The sequence below is a fragment of the Peromyscus californicus genome, unplaced genomic scaffold (assembly GCF_007827085.1).
Source record: "Peromyscus californicus insignis strain IS unplaced genomic scaffold, ASM782708v3 Scaffold_5__1_contigs__length_169319896, whole genome shotgun sequence".
Lineage (NCBI taxonomy): Eukaryota > Metazoa > Chordata > Mammalia > Rodentia > Cricetidae > Peromyscus > Peromyscus californicus.
Genome location: NW_026294573.1, coordinates 160,135,542 through 160,152,383, shown reverse-complemented (window position 1 = coordinate 160,152,383; position 16,842 = coordinate 160,135,542). Strand labels below are relative to the sequence as shown.

Here is a 16,842-nt window from a genome sequence, read left to right as displayed (position 1 = left end):
AAATAAGCAGGGCCTGAACATTTTCACATGATGGTTTTGGCAAAACGTCTCTTTCCTCCTTATTTGGAGTCGTTTATCTGATCTGGAAGTCTTTTTCTCCAGTGAGTTCCCTTTGACTTTCTATTTTCAGGCTAGAAGATTTTTATCAAGCATGGCTGGATGTGTGTATAGAAAGGAAGAGGGATGATGGACGGGCAGAAGGAAAAAAGGTCAAGAGACCAGCTACATAGAGGGAAGGTGACGTGAGAGGTGTGGGGAGACCATTATATGATGCTAGGGGCAGACAGGGGAAGTACCTGAGGCTACCACAGCTGGAAATGCAAAGAAAGATTCCTCCCCTAGAGCTGCAGAGAAACATGGCTCTCTCTGAGGCACCCTGACTGCAGACTTGTGGACTCTAGAACTCTGGGAAAGGAAGTATTATTCTGAACCACTGGTTTGTGGTTCTTTGCCATAGCCGTCACAGGAAATGAATGTGGTAGGTGAAGCCTGGGCTCTTGGTACTTCACACAGGACTTTCTAGAGACTGATTCACAGTTCAAAGGATTCTCCTCAGTGCCTTCCTTCCTTTCCCATCACCCCTCGGCTATGTCATCTGCTCACATCCCAAGGCCCTACGATGTGTCCTACCTTCACCTCCATTTCCTTCTCCCCATGTTCAAGCCTCCCTAATGCTTTCGTGGGCTCTAGTGCTGCCCTCTGCGGGAGCTGCTTCTGAGAGCTCTGCCTCACAAGGCTCCCGCTGAAGTGACTGTCCCTTCCATGCGCACTGTTAAGTGCTGTTAAGAGGCTCTGACTTTATTTTGTACTCACCTGTTTTTGCAAATCCATCCCTCCCTACTGTGCCGTAACCTCTCAGAAGGGAGGAGCCATCCCATCAAATTCGATACACAGAAAGTCCCCAGGGGCTTTTGCTACACAGTACACCAGAGGCCTAAAAATATGAAATCGATAAGCTATTTATTGCAAATTTTGTCTGTTAAAAGCACTTCGTGCGAAGAGGTAGAACAAATGACTGAAGTCTACAACTGGCGGTGCCTGTAAAGTACTTTCCTCCATTCTGAATTCGTGGCTATTTTCAGCTTGTTATCATCCCCAGTGATACATAATCTTTTCATCAGTCACATGCAGAAACTGTAGACTTTTCCATTAGATTCAGCAAACTCTCACAGCTACAACCATCCCAGGTAAGTGTTTCCAAGGGGCTGCCTGGCCTGTTCCATGGAGGCAGAAGGGAATCAGAGGGTGCTTAAGGTAGGTGGGGGGAGGGGATACTTACTTGTGGGTGGGGTGGGAGGACAGCAGGGGCAGTGAAAGCTGCTTTTGGGTTTAGGTAAATGTTCTAAAGCTGACTGCGATGGTTGCGTGCCTCTGGGTACACTGACAGCCACTGTACTGGGCACTGGAAGTGAATGCACTGCATGACATGAGAATGCTATCTCTATAACTTGCTTTTAAAAAAAATGGAATCTCAGAGGGGATAGAGGACACCAGGAGAACACAGCCCTCTGAATCAACTGAACAACACATATGTGCTCACAGAGACTGAAGCAGTAAGCACAGGGCAGACATGGGTCTACACCAGGTCATCTGCATACACACATACATACATACATACATACATACATACATACATACATACACATATATATTTAAAATAGCTATTAGCTTAGTATTTTTATGGGACTCCTGCTCTCGGGACTCTTTTGCTCCTGCTGGGATGTCATGTCCAACTTCAATATGAAAGTTTTTGCTTCATCTTACTATATTTTATTTTGTCTTGTTTTGTTGTTATCTCTTAGACGCCTGTTCCTTTCTAATGAGAGACAGAAAGGGAGTGGATCTGGAGCGGAGGAGGGGTAGGGAGGGATTGGGAGGAGTAGAGGGAGGTGAAACTATAAACAAGATATTGTATGAGAAAATAATCTATTTTCAAAAAAAAAAAAAAAAAAGGATGATGTCTTACATAGGGTTTCTGCTGCTGTGATGAAATCCCAGGATCAAAAGCAAGTTAGGAAAGAAAGGGTTTATTTGGCTTACACGTCTATATCACTGTTCATCATCAAAGGAAGTCAGGACTGGAACTCAAACAGGGCAGGAACCTGGAGGCAGAAGCTGATGCAGAGGCCATGGAGGAGTACTGCTTACTGGCTTGCTCCCCATGGCTTGCTCAGCTTACTTTCTGATAGAACCCAGGACCAGCAGCCCAGGGATGGCACCACTCATAATGGGCTAGACCCCTCCCCATCAATCACTAATTAAGAAAACACCCCAAAGGTCTGCCTACAGCCCATCTTATGGAGGCATTTTCTTAATTGAGGTTCCCTCCTCTCAGATGACTTTAGCATGTGTCAAGCTGACATAAAACTATCCAGCACAAATGGTTTATTAAATTCATAAGTTCACAAAACTGCCATTAAAACAAGTTAATGTTTTTCATAAGCACATACGCACATAAGCATGTAAAATAGGCCTCTTGCACTAAGAGCAAACAAATCCTGTAGTCTCTTCAGGAAAAGCTGACACAGCTGGCCCTCTCACCCTGTCTCTTGCCCAGGTAGAACAGAGAAACTAGATGACATATGTTGCCTTTGTTTACAACATCATGTTCCCTCTTCTTTCTCTGGCATTACAGAGTCCCTGGATTCGGCCAGCTGCGATCTAGTGAAGAACTAAGATACCCATTTGGTCAAAGAGAGCCAAGAAGGGAACCCCACTGTGGGGCGTTTACCCAACCACCCCCACAGTTCCCCAGAGTTTTCTTGAGTGCGAGCAGCAGGAAATATTAGATAGAAGGAATTATTGCGGAGAATATCGCAGAGATAAACAGATAGAAAATAAAGGATAGCCTCGAGAGGGCCTGGAACCTATTCCAACGGCCCCCGACTGTCTCTGCCCCAGGGTTTTTATAGAGACGCCAAGGGGTGGAGCAAAAGACCTCCTCCCCCAGCACAGCCAAGTGCAGACCATCTCAGACACCTGCACTCAGGCCCGTGGTCCTAATCATCCTCTATGAGGACCTGCTGGGTAAAGCCACGAGGAACCCGAGAACGGGCTCCCACACCCCACAATCCAGAACCCCACAGTGGAAGCCATGCCCGGTTCTATACATAGCAAGTCTGTTGATCTCTGGGCTAAGCCAAGACAGTCACAGCAGTCAGGATCTCACAAAACAGAACTCTGTAAGAAGCCCTTTTTAACAAATCAGGCAGGTCTAGGATAGACAACCTGGCTCTTATCCATATGGTGCCTTGTATTTACCATATAGCATGTGACTGTCCACATCTTCCTAGCGAGACTTTCGGGGAAGGAGCTGGTGGCTGATATGCTCTGTTTACTCCAGGCCCCACAACTTTCTTATCACCCTTGCCCAAGCATCACTGACAGACATAGCAGTCCGTATTGAAGCATTCAGAGAAGAGTTAACTATGGCTTTATGCCAGATGGACCTCCCTTACAGTCTCATAATATTAAAGACTGATTTTGTTTCTTTTAGTGATATCTCTGGGCATGATTCACTGGAAGGGATGACAAAATCTATAGGTTATGACTGGCCATTCTCTCTCTTTGAAGTTCCTTGTCGAAGGACTCAATCTTGAGCAAATTCAACATAACCCTCACTCAAACAGAAGCGGCAACCTTAACATTAGTAGGTACTTGCCTTGGGAATATATCTGGACTTTACCCTGAGTTACCCAAACATGCCACGCAGTCTGCCTGGACTGATATATACTCACAAACTGCAATTTTAATGTCTACCTCATAGCTAACTCTCTCTTCTAACATAACCACAAACATCCTTTTTATCAGGGAAAAGGAGGAAACAATCTCTTTCTGCAACATGTCCTTATAAAGATCATACACTCCAAAAATTACGGGCTCTTTGCTAGTGAAATCTGATGATTAGTCACTGAGTTCAATGTATAATTGGAAAGCTTCTAGCTACATGTTATTAGTCAAGATAAATTAGAGAGAACGATGCAAATATACAAAGATATTCCCAGAGATCAGCATGCTAGCATACAGTAACACAACAGCAACAAAACCTTCCCAAAGAAAAGCCCACTTGTGCTGCTGCTGACAGTTGTGGGTGAGGAGGCAGCTCCCCAGCTCTCACATGCTCCGTCAGCCTTGGCTTTTTCCTAACACAAAGTTACTCCCCTGCATATATCTCTGCTGATAGAACCAGGCCTGGAATGTTTCTCCTCAAACATGTCCCTATCATTCTTGGTAAAGCTCACTCTTTTCCTCTGTCTTTAGGTTCTATGCAGTTTCACATGACCCGAAATGCTCTATTACCTGTTCTGCAAAGGGAGTGAACTATTCCGCCCCATGCCCATATTTCAAGCACATAAATCCATCTCTTCATTAGCTCCATCTATGGGGAGGTAACGTGACTACTCTAAGGAATTACCTGGGGGACATGCTGCTTCTCTCGGGAGTGGGGCTGCCCTCTGGGAACACAAGCTCTTTTCTAGTCTCTGGGCCATAACCTGAGTCGCTCTGCTGGGATTAGGGGGTGGCTTGTGCAAGCCGCTGTGGCCTGTACTTCAAGCTGGGGCTCCATATTAGAACAAATAAAACCTGGCCTTCAGCCTGGCCTCTGCTAGCAATGGGTAGTGTTTGAGCCTCACCTGTCCATGATTTTATTCCATCTCTTAATGTTTCTCAGAGCTTAGGGAAAAGCCCTAGGCGTCTTTAGCGTAGTGTTAACCAAGCCTCCACTATTCTTCTCTATATGAATACACATAGTGACTAGACAGCTGTACAAAGTGGTGTGAGATTGTATCTTATTTTCCTGCCTGGAAAATGTGTTGGATCACATGCTGACAGCCTCTGCCTTCAGCACTCCCTGACAGTACATAACAAAAGTGAACTCAAATGGGTTCAATCATTAACATATCAGCTAAGATATATAGAAAAGACTGAAAATAAAATAAAACGGAATTGTAACACTTGTGATTCTGGCTAATGATTATGACTTTATTGGTACATTTCTGGTATCACTTTTCAGCAGGGTGACTCGAAAATTAATATGGGCAGGGTGAGTATGAAATTAATATACGACACACACTGTGATCCTGTGCAGTAAATCTAATTGCACAGTGAGCCAGAAGAGAGAATAAAAGATAAGGCACACACTGATTGATTTTCTTCATCAAAACCTGCAAGATTTCATTTCAAAAAAACCCCATCATTAAATAGACAGCATATCTAAGAGTGAATTTTATGTGACACGTGTCCTGATCTAATGTCCTATGGAGTGATAGTAATCCATTAAATGCCAAGTTTTCATTTATCTATATCTTAGACCTTCATAATAATTTTTAGACGCATTCATCTATGCATAAAAGCTTTTAATGTACAGAGAGAAATGACTCAATCATAAGTCTGTATGAATTTGAATAATTCCACATGAAAAACAAAAAGGAATGATAATTATGTCTAATTAGTGTTTGTAAGTCAAATAATTGAGAAGAAATTACATTCTGCCTTAACTTTAGTATCACATTACTAGCTCCTAAGGCTTAACTATGCATTTGTTGAAGGGCAGCGGGGTGTTAGGACTGGCATAGGACTGGCATGGCACTGGCGTGCGGTAAATACCACACAGGAACAACACTGGAGAGGACTCCAGCATCAGCATCGTCCAACACTCGCAAATGGGACAAACATCCCCTTGATTCTAACTTCCAATCCTTTAAAACGACAAAGCAAACACTGTCATACACTTCTGTACTCAGGGAAACTGAGGCTCAGGGATTCAACAATACTCTGAGGACTGGCACTCTAGCCAGAGAGCCAAGTTTCTGCAGCTAATTACTTACCTGGAGATTGGTGTGTTACTCCTGAGCACCTGCTGTGTAAGAAACCCCATGTTGGGACTTGGGACACAGGTCATTACTCTCCTGTTTTGATGCAACTGACCCTGTTTAACATGGGACCAAATCATCAACGCACACATGGCAGTCCATATACACATTTAGTTTTATTTGTGTATAAACAACACACCTATAAATACTTGCCACCACCCCCAACAAAACCCTAAGGAAAGCTGCCTTAAAGTTAAGCTCAATCATTAACTTAAGCACATGGTTTATTGTTCCTCCTCAATGCTCAAAATAGAATGATGGTGTTTCAATTAAAATGGAGATTCCAAATTAAATGTGTCCTTTTTCATTTTACAATATAGCATTTAATCTTCTAGCAAATGGATGAGAATTTAATCACAGAAAGGAGTCTACTTCATGTGCCCAAATGTCACAATTTATCGAATGAAACCAAGTTCAGTTTAAACATCCATAGAGAGAACTACGGAATTTGCCCGGAAGATGCTCTTTGACATTAAGCGGTAATCTTTCCATATCAAAGGTGACAGGAGGTAAGCTTTCCATATCTAAGGTGACAGGAATCTAAGGCCTCAAGGCCTCTCTGCATTCTCAAGTCAGAACTGTAATTTGAGGTCACCTTTTCACAAGTACAGCCATCACAAAGTGCCAAACCATGGGAGAGAGAGGACCGATACTTAGTCATGAAGCCACAGTGTGTTTTCTTCTCAGATGGGGTTTTCTCATGTAGTCCAGGCTGGCACCAAACTCATTATTCTTCTGCATCAGCCTCCTGAGGTTGCAGTGGATAATAATATGATGGGTCACCCACACTGCTTTTTATCCTATCTTTGTCTACAGATTATTTACAATATAGTAAATACATTGAATGTAAGGCAGATTTCCCCTCCAGGTGGGAATTCCAACAACAGAAAAAGAGGCATCATATTGAGAAATCCATAAACCAATGAAAAGACAAGAATTGGTGTCTGAGTCAGTCAGTCATGGCTGATTCCAAAGTCATGTCCCTCCCACCCCTGCTGCTGTGCTGGGGTGACTTTATAGTTCGCGTGCATAGGAGGAATGAGCTTACCACAGTGCAGTACCTGTCAGATGCAGTAAGAGGAAAGAGGACAATGAGACATCAGAGAAGTCTAGGTTATATAAATCACACTGTCTGGTGTCCTTTGCAAAGCACTTAAGCTTTCTGAAACCACTGAGTCCCAAATGGACACATAAATTACTACAGAGGATGCATCTACTGAGAGTTGGCGATATATATACATATACATATATATGTATGTATATATATGTTAATTAGAACTCTAAATCTTCTGCTCAAGTCTCCCACAGTTGTTAGCTTATTTACATATATAAGATTTTAGCAACATATAGAAAAAACTCTTAAAAACCAAGTGAGAAGAGGGCATAAGGGGAGGGTTTTACTTCAGAAGTTTTCAAGTCTGCCATTAGGAGCGACAGACTCATTAGAAAGTTGAGAAAACAAAGGGACAAATCCTAACAGTCTATAAAGTTACACAACTTTACAGAAAACAGAAAGTAGCGGACGACAAACTCTTCTGACATCTAACATTGCTTTTGACCTTCTTGAGAAACATTGGTTCAGCTTCTGCCAGCCAGTCCATATTGTCACCTTTATTTTCAGTTAGGATGCTGTCCTAGTTTGTCTTCTGTCGATGTGACAAAACATTCTGACCTATGGCTATGGTTCCACAGCACCAGTCCATTCCCAAGCTCCAGCAGGTCATAGATGGGGTAGATATTAGGGGGGGGGGGGCAACTGTTGTGAATGACTTTCATACATTTTCCTCCATAACATCAAATCATGATCTCACGTGTAGAACAGTTAGCATTCTAGAGAAGCACTGCTTTCCTATTGAGAGTGAGAGGATTCTTCCACTTCTCACTAACTAGAACACCTCTAGGTGACAGGGAAACTTTTGGAACCCTGAACAGAGGTGTCGTATGATTAGGGTAGGCCTCAAACACGAGGTTGATGGTGAGGACAGCATCAACAGTCACCATCACTACAACGATTCCAGAACCTACTATGTGCCAGATGTGCCAGATGTCTTACAGGATTCTTCCCACGCTTCCTGTCACACCCTCTCATGAACTAGGCACTACTTCTCACTTTAAGCACAAATAGGTTACCTGACTAATCTTAGGGCCATGCTCTATCCATTGGACCAAACTGTCTAGCTCTGACAAAAAGATCATTGGGAGCAGGGCCTGATGATGCATGACTATGATCCCAGCTACTCAGGAGGCTGAGGCAGGAGGATCACAAGTTCAAGGTCATCTGGGATTCAGAATGAGCACAACCTGAATACTTAGTAAGACATTGTTTCAAAATAAAAAATAGCTGGGCATGGTGGTACATGCCTTTAATCCCAGTACTTGAGAGGCAGAGGCAGGAGGATGTCTGTGAGTTTCAGGCCAGGCTGGTCCACACAGCAAGTTCTAAAATAGCTAGGACTACATAGTTAGACCCTATCTCAAAAACAAACAAACAAACAAACAAACAAACAATAACCCCCACCACCACCAAAATGATGACACACAAAAATAAAAAAATTAAAAATGCCTGGGGTGTAGCTCAGTGGTAGAGTACTTGCCTAGCATATGGGAGGCCCTTAGGTTCAACCCTCAGTACTGTAAAAATAAATAAAATAAACAAACACAAACTTTCTAAATGACCACTGGATGGTACTGTGGACCTGCAAGCTTCTATTTCCTAAAAGACACGAACCTACTTGTGTGATCTAGTAGTGTGATCTAGTCTTGGAGTGCCACCTGCCAGGTTAGATGGGAGGCCCTACGGGGTCACCAGCTTACAAACAGTGACACAGTGCCAGTAGCGGCTGCTATCACTACAGGAGGCAGCTGAGAAAAGGGCATGGAATCGATGTGTTAGCTTAACATCCACAAACACTTGCTCTTTAAGTGTTTCAGCAATTCTGAAGTCTGATGGTGGGCGGTATCTTTCTCTGAACCAGAATGTAAAATCATTCTTAATTTGACAGTAATTGAGCTATACTTTTTCTTTATATGTCTGATCAAAATATATCTTTGAAAGTCTATAGATAATTAACACTCCAGGGAGAATTTGGGGAAGAGTATAGATGTATTATATTATCCCTAACAGAGGAAACTATGAATCTTTAAGATCACTGTTTGGCACGTGGACCTGTTATTCTTGAGTCTATTTTGTGTTCCACAAAGACTAATATCTTTGCTGGTAGAATCAGAATTAATTTATGGCCTCAGCTCTACATGTAAGTGTTGTCAACGTCTCTTCTGTTCTTGGAAAACAAAGACAACTCCTGTCTAAGTTTCAAATAGAGAGTGAAATTAAGGCACTATGAAAATATTTGCTGGATAAAACAAATGCCAAGATCAAAGCTGCTAAGGCACTGAGTGGATATTAATTACTCACTAATCCCTTTGTGTTTCAAGCTTATTTGTGCGATATTCCTCTGTGCTCTTTACTAGTTATCAGAGAATAATTTAAATTCATAAAAGAGTAAGCAGAGCTAATAGTATCATGAGCTTTACAATAATATTCAAGTAATACTGATGAGGATCAAAATGCATTTATTATCTGTCTGTGCTCTTTGGATGAACAAGAAAAATGATAATGTCATGTTAAGGGTTTTAACTCTTTACCCTCAATCAACGAGGCTTTGCATCAAATATGGGAGATTCCCTTTCAAAGCAATAAATAAATGGTTTTGAAGTGCCAACTCGATCAATTGGATAATCACTCCTTCCTCCATATGTTCGCGTAAAGAAACCATAGGCTTAAGAATATTCTGGCCATCTACCATTTCCAAATTTTCACTTGAAAAGCCATGTCTACAACTCAGCAATGGACCTCTCTCCCATGACAGAGATGTACCAACAGCTGTTACCTGATAGACCTTCTGGAGAGGAATTTCTGGGCTCTGGTCTGAGCACACTGGAATGGGGAACCTTCTCATTGAGGCCAATGTTCTCAAGCAGATTATACATTTAGGATAATCAACAGGCATTCACTGCAGATTGGTCACAAGCAGTGAAAAGAAAGATGGCATGCTGACATATGGTAGTGTTGTTAACCCAGATAGGAAGGAAGCCCAGGAGGAATTTGTTTCCTGTGGAAAATGTATTCTAATCATTTGCTGATTTTAAGAAGGACATGGGGTCTGGAGGTAGAGGAATTTGATGGGTGTCTAAAATTTAAGGATCTTGATCTCGGGGGAAAGATGAAAATACTAAGTGAGATTAGGAAACTCATCAATTTTCTGTAAATGGCCAGGGCATAAATATTTCAGGCTTTGGAGGCTACTCATTCCCTCATAACTCCAACTCTGCCACTGCAGCACAAAGGCAGCCAGGAAACATAGCTGAAGGACGAAGGCATGGCCGTTCCAGTAAAACTTAATTTACAGATAACAGGTCCCAAAATGTATTGCTGTCAACCTTGCGTCACATGACTAATGAAAACCTAGGAACCGATAGGGTCACCTACAGAGAACACACGAAAAACAGGTTTGTCTGTGATGAAATCTGAAAATGCAATTCTGAAATTCTATTCAGTGTAATGCAGATGTATCCTGTGTGCAGAGTGTGCAGTGAGGCTCCCAGGAAGCCCCAGGCTCTAGGTCATACTGTGTGTGAAATGGGCCAAGTTAATTAACCTCTGAGCCCGATTGCTTTGCCTTCAAATGGCAATGGTGATGATTGTGGCTGGGAGGAGGCCAAAGACGACATTAACAGCAGCCTCAGGACTAGGTGCTCTTATGAGCGAGGGTGCAGAGGCACAGAGGGTGCTAAGAAGCACGGTCAGACGACGGGGCCGGTAGGTGGGGAAGAAGTCTCATGGCCTGCTCAGTTGGTCCTGAAACCCCTCGCCAGGGACCACACTCACCCCTCACATGTCATGTGCGTACCAGATGGCAGAAAGGGAGCTTTCAGTGCTGTGGGCAGAAAGAGCCTTGTGAGGCCACTGTCACTACATCTGGAGTGATGGGCTGGGATGAGGACTGAGCCAAGGTTGGTCCTGTCCAAGACATTCTCCCCACCGGATTTATAGCCGAGCTTGAAAAGGGCCCCGGATCAACTCTGCCGGCTTCTTCTAGGCTGTTTTTCCCTGAAGGAACAAGGAAAGGAAAGAACAGGGTCTCTCCATATGCTTGCCTGCTTTGGCTTCTTTCTACTACGTGTTCTAGTCAAGCTTGGGGACTGTGGTAAGGTATGTCTTCACAAGCATTTAGGTAGAATTAGGAATAGAGTTCAGGAAAATCGAAAGAACAGGAGAGCGGTTCTGCAAAGGCATTTTTTGTTCAAGCAACTACTGCTTATCCACTAAGGTCCGGCTTGAGCCACCCTCCTCTGCAGAGCTTGCCAAGGCCTTCCTGGCTTCCCCAGCCCCATTTCTTACATATTCTCTCTGCACTCACTATTAATATTCACGTCTACTCCTCCTCCTGTGAGAGAAGGGGTCACCTGATTGGTGGGACTGGAGCCATTTTTACTTTTTAACTTTCCATGTAGAACAAGGTCTAGCAAAGGGCTTTACACACAAGACAACCACTAACTACAAAACAATAAAGGATTTGAGTTGTAAGTGAAAGCAATGATTTCACCACTGCTACTAGTTTCCCAAACACTTTTGAAAGTTTAACCGTCACATGGAGTGTGCCTATTATTTAAATCCATCAATTATCGCTAAACGGAGTTAAAGCCAGGTTTTGATTTTTCTAGAAGAATCCGAATGCTGACATGAATTAACTCTACTCAGAAAATGGATTAAGTATTTGTATCTTTAGACACCAAGGACATTACAGCTCAAGAAACTACAGAGAGTGTTCTTTGTTAAGGGCAAACAGCCTGCTTAAACATCAGCTTCAATGCATAGGTCCTTCACAAGACTCTGTAGCTCCTTCCTTAAAGACTGTCAGCTTCTTAAATACCAGTCACGATGAAAGGGCTCCCTAAATGTTTCTGTTTGACTGACAGTATCACAGTACAGAATAAAATCCAAATCTGCACCAAGTGCCAGACCATTGTCAGAGATCACAACATCGAGATTTTTTTCAGCACAAAAATTAAGTTCAGCCACTGGTCAGAAGATGCAAGCCAAGGTCCTGCGTAAGATGGTGGGCCAGGCCCAGGGAGACCCGAAAAGTACCTGCAATTAATTATATGTAAAGCTGTCTTGGTGCATGCCTTTCTTCCGAAGACAGTCCGAAGCTGTCGTCAAACCCAGTCTATCACCTCCCCAGATCAAAGTCAACCTTGGGCAGTCAGGCCTTTCTGAACACATTTGTGTTGCCTTAAAGGACAAAGTGGGGGGCTGGGGAGGCGGCTCAGTCAGGAAAGCATAAGTATGACAACCTAAGTTTGGATCCTCAGCATCCATGTAAAAAGCTGCATGTGGCAGCTCCCACCTGCAACTCAACCCTGGGGTGTTAGACTGTTGGGGCCCTGGAGTTTGCTGGCTAGCTAGTCTAGCCAAATTTGTGAGTCCCAGGTTCAGTGAGAGACCCTGTCTTAAAAACTAAGGCAGAAAGCATTTGAGGAAGATCTTTTACAACCTCTGGCCTAATATATATGTTTCTGTGCCAGATCATTGGCATCAGGTCCAAGCTTAAATTTTGTGCATGACATATAAACTCCCAGAGACTGTGGCAGCATGCACAAGGCCTGTACAGGTCTAAGTCAGATGAGGTCCTGTTGGCTGAGAGAGGAAGTAGAAATAAGCTCCCATCCATAGCCCAGAAGAATCTCGAATCAATAACCACTTAGAAAGGAAAAATTAGTTTTCTTCAATGGAGTCTCAACTAGGTACACAAGCCACACTTAGGGGCAGGCCCCATGCTCATCAGGAGATGGCCAACACAAAATGAACTCAATGATATTTTTGGAGGCTTTTTTTGTTTCACAACACTATGTCTGTTTTTGTTTTTCCCCACCCCCAGATGTTTTCCTTACGTATTGTGGTTTCCGATGGGTTTTCTGCGTGTGCGAGTGTGTTCCCAGCATCTGTACGTGCGTGCTTTTTGAGTCTTTTCTTTGACTCGTTTTTCCCGTCCGGTTCTTTTGTCCGATTCTGATTTGTTTGTTTTGTTTTATCTTATTGTATTATTTTCTCAGGTGAGTGTTTGTATTCTAATGAGGGAGAGAAAGAAGGGTGTGGATGTGGGTTGATGGAGAAGTGGGAGATATGGGGGAGGGGAAACTGTAATCAGAATATATTATATGAAAAAAATATACTTTGAATTAAAAAGAAGATTTTGTGCATGAGTGAAAAGTTCCTTTTTGCTGTTTTCTAAGAACTGATCCTGAACTTAGACTTTTTAGATTTGAATGTATTTCCAAGGACTGAGGAATCTGTTTTTCAAGTTCACATAAAAGACAAAGATCAATAAATGCCCCAAGAGCTAAGAACTTCTAAAATTCTTAATTATTAATTCATAAGCCCAAATTTTAAATTAATATGGAAAATTAACTCTACTTAAAAACCAAACCACATACCAGACAAGAATGATATTCTTGCAGGTTATTGTGTTTGGAGACAACCCACCACAGGTTGAGGACAAAATTAAATAAAGAAGAACTCCCAGTTCTCCATTTATGAGCAATAACCCGTTGTCTTTAACAGCGTGAAGGTATTTTGTCATCTTTGAGGAGACAAATGTTTTCTTTCCAGGATAAAATTAGGTTCTCGTGGGGATCACATAGAAAGAGATGTCATGGCACTTTCAAAGGCCTTTGCTGCATCTCCCTGCTAATTTAATTTTCTTCCTTTTCCTTGTGAATAGCCAGGTTCGATTTGGAATAGCTGTTCTATACTATTGGAAATCAGTGAGCAAGTCTCCTTAATGCTTTCAGACTGCTGATGTACCAAGGTCACTACTGTAAAGTGTAGAAGATGGGCAAAGACCATTTCCCTTCCTAAAACAGGAAGTCACAAGGACTGTGAGCTTCAAAGGCTCCTTTCTGTTTTACCTGAAGCTTTCTAATAAACATTATCTCTGGTGAACACAGAACCAACATTTCCTTTTGTTAACCTGACAAGAGCCCATAAAATTGTATTTTACAGGCTCCCTAACAGCTTCTCTGCTCCCCGAAAGAATAGCATGATTCAGACACGTTCCAAATTATATCTATTTTGCATAAATGAAGTCGACTCTGCAGAAAAACTTGGACTCATTATCATGTAAAATAAGCCATTAGCAGAAAATGTAGTAATTATATTCGCAGACAGAACAAGAACAGACTCAGGCCACTGTGTTGGAGTTGGGCAGTGAGAAAAGGGTACAGTTGCTCATGGGGGAGGTGGGGTGGTGGGTGTAAATCAACAGTATCAGGAAAGGAGGCTCTGTCAGGCCTGTCTTCTGTCTGTCCGCGGAGCAGAGCATGCTCTCCAGCTGGCCTGCAGAGCCAGCCCCACTGCAGCAATTCAAGGGTGGGCATGTGGTTCTTGTCCAGAGCCTCCTTTGTCTTGGGGCTGGAAAGCTGTCCAGCCCTCACTGACTCCAGTGGCTCCCACATTAACCAACAGTGGGTAGATGTCGGTGATCCAGTCAGATTCCACAACCAGAAAGCAGCTGCTGCTCAGTGAAAGAATGCATGGTGCCCAGTACCACGGAGTCCACAGCCAGGGGAGGCCAGGGGAAAGCTCCTTCCTTCATTAGCTGCCTGGCAATCATTCCTTCTGGTGGACCCAGAAACTATATCTCTGCTGAAATGGCCTCGGGGAAGGCCCAGAAGATGGGGAGAAGAAAGTGTGTGGCTGGGAGGAATGTTTCACAAAGGCTTCCTTCCTCAGGCCAGGCACTGCCCTGTGCACTGGGGATTTCAGGCCATAAGACAGCTGTGGTCTCTGCTCTCCTCTTTGTGAGGGAAGACTGACAAAAGACCGACTAACATCCAGTCACCAGCCGGCTAAAGAAAATGAAAAAGGAGAAGAAAAGGAAGAGAGTATGCTTGTTGTTAGTTGTTGCTGGAGTTCCTAAGATGTGGGTATTAGGGATGGCTCTCTAAGGAAACAATAAAGCTGGGATTTGAATGGCAAGAAGGAACCATCTGGGGCTTCTGGAGAGATGACTCAGCAGTTAGTAGCATGCACCATCCATATGTAAACAAAATCAAATCTCAAGAACAAAAGCAGAATCAAGGGTACCATCCAAGGTTTTCAACCTATGAAAACCATCTTTGATGGGAAGAGGGGCGACAGGTGTAGACTAGAGGGGCATGGTCTAGTCTTGTTATTATTTAGTTGTTCTCATCAGTTTTGGCTGTGTGTGTGTGTGTGTGTGTGTGTGTGTGTGTGTGTGTGTGTGTGTGTGTGTGTGTGTGTGTTTCAGGCACACTTTCGAGTATTAAATGATTTATCAGATTATGTGAAAGGGCTATAAAACAAAACAATTCAAAATGAGAAAACAGTAACCGGAATCGAGTCACTACCTTTTAGCTAACAGGAGCACGGATGTCAAAGTGTCCATACTCCTTCTCATGGTCACCATGCTTATTAGCAGAGGCTCAGAAACACACAACATCTCTTGTATTTGCTTGTCCTCTGTAAAAAATAACCCGTTTTGTTCAAAGATTTTTCTGGCAATCCCTTTAAGTCCATAAACACAGTTTGCATTCTTTCTGTTTAGCTGAAAACAAGTGCAGGGAAGCTTCTACTTCCGGACATCAGGTGAGACGGGCAAAGGACGGGTCCATGAAGCGGGGGACCCACTTGTTTGTAAGTTTCTTGGCTGTCTGGCTATGGTTTCTTTTTAATCACTCATAGATTTGTTTTCCCCCTGCAGGAATTGTTGGAAGTTTTACTTTTTTCACTGCTGGCTGATTTGTTGTGGCTAAAGCCATCACAGACAGGCTTAACCTTGTCTTTATCAGGATCATGTTGACATTGGTCAAGATTCACCATGGCTGACATCAAGACTGTAGTGAAATCTGTTTTAGACAACATCCGAGGAGTACTAAAGCATCGTGCTGGGCAATGCGATATGCCACAGAGTATTGTAGGCATTTCTTTGAAATAAAGTAAAGGGAGAAGAGGAAGATGCTAAGAAAGAGAAAAGAAACAGATACTTCAGTAGAGGAAATGATCTGGAACTGTCCTGAGTTTTAAGCTTGATTGTCAAATTGACAGGATTTGTAATCACTGTGGGAACAGTTGTGTGTGTGTGTGTGTGTGTGTGTGTGTGTGTGTGTGTGTGTGTGTGTGTGTTTCTAGACTAGGTTAACTCAGGTAGGAAGATCTCTAACTGTCAGTGGTACCCATTAGGGACCTGGACCGCACACACAAAGGAGAAAATGTGTGTGTTGAGCACCAGGATTCATTTTCTGTTGCTTGCTGACTGTGGCCGCAGGGTGAGCAGTTGCCTCACCTTCCTGCTGCCCTGCCTTCCATGGCGGCTGAACTGTGCCCTGAAACCGTGAGACAGAACAGCTCCCCACCCCCTCTTCCCTAAGTGGTTTTTGTCAAGTGTTTCATTATAGCAAGGAGGAAAGAAATCAATACAGAGGAAGAAATGAAATTTCAAAATCTAGAACAAACATCCCACGGGGGGCTGGGTCACCTCTCCTAGGATCTCCGACTGCGCCTTTTCACCGCTGTGGTTTCTTCTACTCTAGTAGACTGAGATGGGCCCATAAGAGCCCATGGTCTCCCTTTCTGTACATTGATAAGGGCTTCCAGCACAGCTTTACTCAAAAAAAGGGTAGGCTCACCAGAGAAGGTCTGTGCCGTGAGAAAAGGAACATGGGAAGCAGCTTCAGCTGCCGATGGTGGGGGCAGCCAGACAGGCCTGTTCACTGAGCTCTAGGTTCACAGCAGAAGCTTCCATGAGCTCCTCTGGGGAACCCCAAGACACTGAGAACAAACAAGGAAACGCCTTTTTCACTAGTGGGAGTTCATTTTACATAGATGAACTGGAACATCCGTCTGAAGAGAAGGCTGCCTGGTCACAAGGGAGAGACGGGAATCGGA

The 16,842-nt window shown here is 43.4% G+C and overlaps 1 protein-coding gene across 5 annotated transcripts in view; it reads right to left on the bottom strand.

Annotated features, from left to right (window-relative positions):
• Nucleotides 1-16,842, bottom strand: part of Pag1 (phosphoprotein membrane anchor with glycosphingolipid microdomains 1) — a 150,245-nt gene that overhangs the window by 74,212 nt on the left and 59,191 nt on the right. The gene's annotated exons all lie outside the window — the stretch shown is intronic.